General features: G+C 35.9%; 1 protein-coding gene across 5 annotated transcripts in view; it reads left to right on the top strand.

Annotated features, from left to right (window-relative positions):
• PRR16 (proline rich 16) overlaps window positions 1–6,000 on the top strand; it is a 787,493-nt gene that overhangs the window by 2,070 nt on the left and 779,423 nt on the right. For all 5 annotated transcript variants that reach the window (XM_077746357.1, XM_077746354.1, XM_077746358.1 and 2 more), the window contains exon 2: window positions 5,445–5,537. The gene's annotated coding sequence lies outside the window, so the exon portion shown is untranslated. The remainder of the gene's footprint in view (window positions 1–5,444; window positions 5,538–6,000) is intronic.

Below are 6,000 nucleotides of genomic sequence, written 5' to 3'. Positions count from 1 at the left end.
GTGTGTATGTCTAGGTTAAACATATTTTTTGATGACAGTAGTTTATTGTAAATAAGTTTACTGTCGTCACTCCATCTCGCTCCCACTCCGAGGAAGCTTACTTAACTTGTTTCTGTTTTGAGTTCTCCTGGTTATCACCTCCATAATTCTAAATAATATACTTCTTTTATTATATTTTGATTTAATGAATGTTAGAGAATGGCCACAGACCTTACCTACATTCCTGAAAATGAGAATTTACCTCCTTTGCCCAACCCCTACCTCTGTGTCTCTTCCCTCTCCCATTTTTTTTTCTAAATTTTAATATTTTTAATTTGATTTTTTAAGATAATACAAACATTCTGTGTCTAGATACTTAGTCATCAAATTTGATTAAATTATACACTTAAGATTTGAGCATTTCATAATATATAAATTAGATCACAAAAATAGTAGTTTTGAAATGCATGTGAAATGCAGTATTTTAAAACAATTTTTGATGGGAGTGTAATTAGCATACAGTGTTGTCTTACTTTCCAGTGTACAATATAATTCAGATTCAGCAACCTGTGTATTATTCAGTGCTCATCATGATAAGTGTACTCTTAATCCCCTTTATCTATTTTACCCATCCCCCCACCCACCTCCCTTCTGGCAACTACCAGTTTTTTCTTTATCTTTTTAAGAGTCTGATCTTTTGTTTGTCTCTCTCTCTCTTTTTGTTCTTTTGTTTCTTAAATTCCACATATGGATGAAATCATCTGCTATTTGTCTTTCTCTGTCTGATTTATTTCACTTAGCATTATACCCTCTAGGCCCATCCATGTTGCAAATGGCAAGATCTCCTTCTTTTTTATGGCTGTGTAATATTCTATCATTATCCATATCTTTTGTATCATCTTTAGCCATTCATCCATAATATTTGAAAATTAATATAATATTTAAAAAATTAATGTATTTTAAAAAGTTCTACTGGTTCATCTTCTAACTTCCAGTTGTACCCATGTAAAATATTTTGAGTATTTTTGTATTTGTGTGTGTGTGTCTACACACACACTGCATCCATTTTTTTGCAATAGTTTTTATATTTATTTATTTATTTATTAAGAGACAGCATGAGCAGGAGAGGGTCAGAGAGAGAGGGAGACAGAATCTGAAGCACGCTCCAGGCTCTGAGCTAGCTGTCAGCACAGAGCCTGATGCGGGGCTTGAACTCAAGAACCGTGAGATCATGACCTGAGCCGAAGTCAGACGCTCCACTGACTGAGCCACCCAGGTGCCCCTGTTTTTATTTATTTTTTAATGAATATAATTTATTTTCAAATTGGCTTACATACAGTACCCAGTGTTCATCCCTCCTCAATGCCCTCCTCAGTGCCCATCACCCATTTTCCCTCTACCCCACCCCCCATTCACCCTAAGTTTGTTCTCTACATTTAATAGTCTCTTGTGGTTTGCCTCTCTCCCTCTCTGTTTGTATCTTTTTTTTTTCGCTTCCCTTCTCCCATGGTCTTCTGTTCAGTTTCTCAAGATCTACATAAGAGTGAAAACATATGATATGTGTCCGCTGACTGACTTATTTCACTGAGCATAATACCTTTCAGTTCCATCCATGTTGCTGCAAATGGGAGGATTTCATTCTTTCTCATACTTTGCATCCATTTTGAACAGTCTTCTTTGAGTCTTTGCTCCGTAACATGGATGTTTTAGAGCGCTTGACTTTTCTTACTGCTCTATCACTCAACTTCTGAAGGCTATACCTCTGCTTTTACATTTTCCAAATTGAAAACATTTACAATTCATTTTGTAACCATAATTAATCTTGTTAATTTCTGTAGCTTGATTCTTGTTCTGAAACCCCATAGAGAATATTATGGTCTTATTTATGTAAGTTTCCATTCCCTTGTCTTTGGGCCTAATGCCCACATGGCACTTGAGGAAGGTAACATCAAGGCCAAATGGAGTGTCTTCTCTTATACTTTAGCAATTTCTCATAATTATCTACATTTTAGTTTGTTGCACTTTTTTTTTTAATTTTTAAAAAAATGTTCTTATTTATTTCTGAGAGAGAGAGAGAGACAGTGTGAGCAGGGGAGGGTCAGAGAGAGAGGGAGATATAGAATCGGAAGCAGGCTCCAGGCTCTGAGCTAGCTGTCAGCACAGAGCCCCACGCGGGGCTCAAACCCACGAACTGTGAGATCATGACCTGAGCCGAAGTCGGGTGCTTAACCAACTGAACCATCCAGGCACCCCTAGTTTGCTGCACTTTGGAGTCATGACTCTTCTGTATAGTTTTTATTTTCTTAGGATTTTTTTCTGATTTGTTTTCTTCAAGATTTTCTTTCCATTTTTTATATTTTGGAGTTTGAATTTGTCTGTGTGTAATTTTTTTTTTTTTTTTTTTTTTGGTATTTATCCTTTTTTATTTGTAGATTGGTGCCTGTCATTAATTTTGGAAAATTCTTAGCCATTACAACTTCAAATGTTTTTTTCTTAAAAATTTTTTTTAATGTTCATTATTTTGAGAGAGAGAGAGACAGAATGAGAGCAGAGGAGGAGCAGAGAGAGAGGGAGACACAGAATCTGAAGCAGGCTCCAGGCTCTGAGGGGTCAGCACAGACCCTAACAGAGGGCTTGAACCCATTGATCTTGAGGTCATGACCTGAGCTGTAGTCGGATGCTTAACCTACTGAGTCACCCAGACGTCCCTTCAAACTTTTTTCTATTCTTTTCCTTCTGGAATTCTTTTTTTTTTTTAATAAAGACAGTGCGTCTGTGCATGAGTACTAGCAGGCAAGGGTCAGAGAGAGAGGGAGAGAAAGAATCTCAAGCAGGATCCACATTAGCACAGAACCTGACACAGGGCTGGGATCATGACCTGAGCAGAAACCAAGAGTCAAAAGCTCAACTGAATAAGACACCCATGCATCCCTGGAATTCTTATCATGCATATATTATACCTTTTGTAATTATACCACAGTTCTGGGATATTTTGTTTCATCTCTTTATTCTTGTTTGTCTTTGCGTTTAAGTTTGGTAGTTTCCATGGACATATCTTCACGTACTCTGATTTTTTCCTTAGCTGTGTCCAGTCTGCTAATAAACTGAATCAAAGACATTTTTTCTTCCTTTTAACAATATTTTTTAATTCTAGCATTTCCTTTTGGTTCTTTCTTAGTGTCCATCCATCTTTTTACACTACCCATCTATTCTTGAATGTTTCCCCTTTTTCACTAGAGCCATTAGCACATTATTTACAGTTATTTGAAATTCACTGCCTGTTGATTCCAAAATCTGCCACATCTGATTCTGATGCTCAGTGTCTCTTCAAGACTTTTTGATTTTTGTTTATTTCCTTTTAGCATGCTTTATAATTCTTTGTTGAAAGCCAGATATGATATATTGGGTAAAATAATTGAGAATAGACACCGTTAGTGGGATGTTTTATATTTACCTGGCTAGGAGTTAGGCTTTGTTTACTGTTGGCTCTGAGGGTGGTATCAGAGTCAAAAATTTCCTCTGGCATCCTGATTTTTGTCTCCCCTGTTGTCTTTGGTTTTTCCTGGGGATTCTGTAGTGCAATAGTTAATTTTCTGTGTAAACTTGACTCGGACAGAGCACTCAAATATATGGTTAAACATTATTTCTGGGGGTGTCTGTGAGAGTGTTTTCACATGAGGTTAACATTTGAATCTGTAGACTGAGTAAAGAAGATGGCCCTCCCCAAAGTTGGGTGGACCTCATCCAATACACTGAAGGTCTGAATAGAATAATAGGTTGGGTAAGAAAGAATTCTTTTTCTCTGCTTACTGTCCTGGATTTGGGACACTTACCTTCTCTTGCCTTTACACTAAGACTGAGATAGAGACTAAAAACCTTATATCATCAGCTTTTTCAATCTGCTTTCTTTGTCCTAGAAATCTGTTGGAATCCTTGTTGGGCTGATGACCATGCCTCATGTTTTGCATTGTTATTATGCTATTTGTTTTGTATATTCATGATATTATTTCAGCAGAGTCTTTGTTGGAATGTGGATGTTTGCTCTGTCTCCTTGAATCCAGAATTTTGGTTATTTAAAATTTGTCTTATTTATCTAAATGATATGTCAGTAATCCATTTAAAAATGTAAGCAATATACATCGTACAGAACAAAAAGTTAATATCTGCCTTTATTTCTTACCCACTTACCCTTTATTTCCTTCTCATCAGCTGAATTTTGCCACATATAACCCTCTTTTCCCACCACTGCTTCTCATATTTAACTACTGTAAATAGGTTGGTAGAGGTTGGTAGATAGCTTCATGGACTTTTTTCAATATATTTTGAATCAAATGTAGAGATTTGTTTCATTTTATAATAAATGAGATTATAATCCATATATTGTTTATGTAGCTTGATTTTTGGGAAGACTGTTAAGTAATATGTTTTAAATATCTAGTCATAATTAAGTAAATATTTCCCCCAAATTACCTGATATAAATTTGGATTTTATTTTTTCCCTCAAGATAGCTATATTAGATGTCATACATATGTCTGATATAATTTCATAATTATCTGATAATAATTTTATAATTTAGAATCTACTTACTTTTAATTAAATTTCCCACTTAAGCATTTTTCTCTTTCACAATGAATTCTACAAAAATAGAAATTCTAGGCCACTTAACATCAAAGCATTTTAGCTTTTATTATCCTTGTTTTATAAAAGAAGAAACCAAAGCTCCGAAATATTGTGATTTTCCAAGGTCACATGGATGATAAGTAGGCCTGGAGCAGATCTCCTGGGTTTCTGGACTAGTGGTATGTGTTCTTTTAAGCCAGGTCATACTTCTCAGATGGTTGACAGTTACCCCACCCAGGAGAAAATTAAACTAGTGATATATGTGAAATATTCTTTAACCTTGAATAAACTAAATCTCATACAAGTAATAAGTAAGAAGAAATTCATGAGAAAATAACCATTAGCTTTAGGCATATGCACAGTTAAAATTTCTCAGTGCATAGAAAACAAAGATAGTCTAGACCATGTGTGTAAAGGACGACTTGCCCACGTTCCTCTTTCCTCTCAGCCCAGGTCGTTAAATGGTTAACTACTCCCTTTTCTAAACTTTATTGTGCTTTTGACCCTGCATTATGATTTGTTTACATGTCCATCTCCCCTCTTGGTATTTTACTCCTTGATCATTTGGGAAACTTTGGGAACTTTGTCTTTTGATGCCTGACCCCTGGCACCTGGGCCGGTACATGTCTCACTAAATGTTTCTTGAGTGAATTGACACTTTCTGTTACAGATGCTAAGTTCATTAGGTTTCATTCCTCAGGGTAACTAACTGCAGGCTGTGAGAAATGTTAAATTTTATGAGTAATACGTTAGGGAGGAGAGTCTAAGTAGTTCTTATGACAGTTATGAGATAGGACAGTGTAAAGCAAGCTTGAAAAGATGGTCACTTTTTTTTTTTTTTCAGATCTCTTAATTTGTGGACTGAAGGCACCACAGTTTTAGAAATTGTGCGGAGAATAAGCACACATCTAATGAAAACATTCGAGTGAATTTTGGGGTAAGTATATTTTTAGTATCACTCTTGCTAAGTAGAACCCTTTACCTTTTGTTCATTTATTTTAAGGCATGTCAGGTTCAGGGTCTTGGATGAGCTAAAGTATCTAGCTAGAACTTAACATTTTGATTTCGCTCTTTTATTTATTTACAATAACTCTCCATTTATGATAAATATGAGTTTTCCATCTATGGTCTCAGCATAAATTTTCCTTTAATGATAATTTATGTTTTCATGCGGACCAAGTTAGAGAAATAGAAGTAAATGACAGCACAGGAGGGACAGGTACTTAATTATGGCAGTGGTATTTGAATGCCTAACATTCAGGCACACTGGGTTTTAGCGTAAGGTTAGAGCTGGCTTCTGATTCTAGCAGCACATTCACAAAGATCAAATTGGTACAGCTGGGTAGTCCGAATCAGTAGGTGTCGCTGACTCCTCAGTGTGTTATGGTGGAGAACCACTG

This window comes from Crocuta crocuta, unplaced genomic scaffold (assembly GCF_008692635.1).
Source record: "Crocuta crocuta isolate KB4526 unplaced genomic scaffold, BGI_CrCroc_1.0 scaffold218, whole genome shotgun sequence".
Taxonomy (NCBI): domain Eukaryota; kingdom Metazoa; phylum Chordata; class Mammalia; order Carnivora; family Hyaenidae; genus Crocuta; species Crocuta crocuta.
Note: the sequence above shows the minus strand (reverse complement) of the source record. Positions and strands in the feature narration are given on the sequence as shown.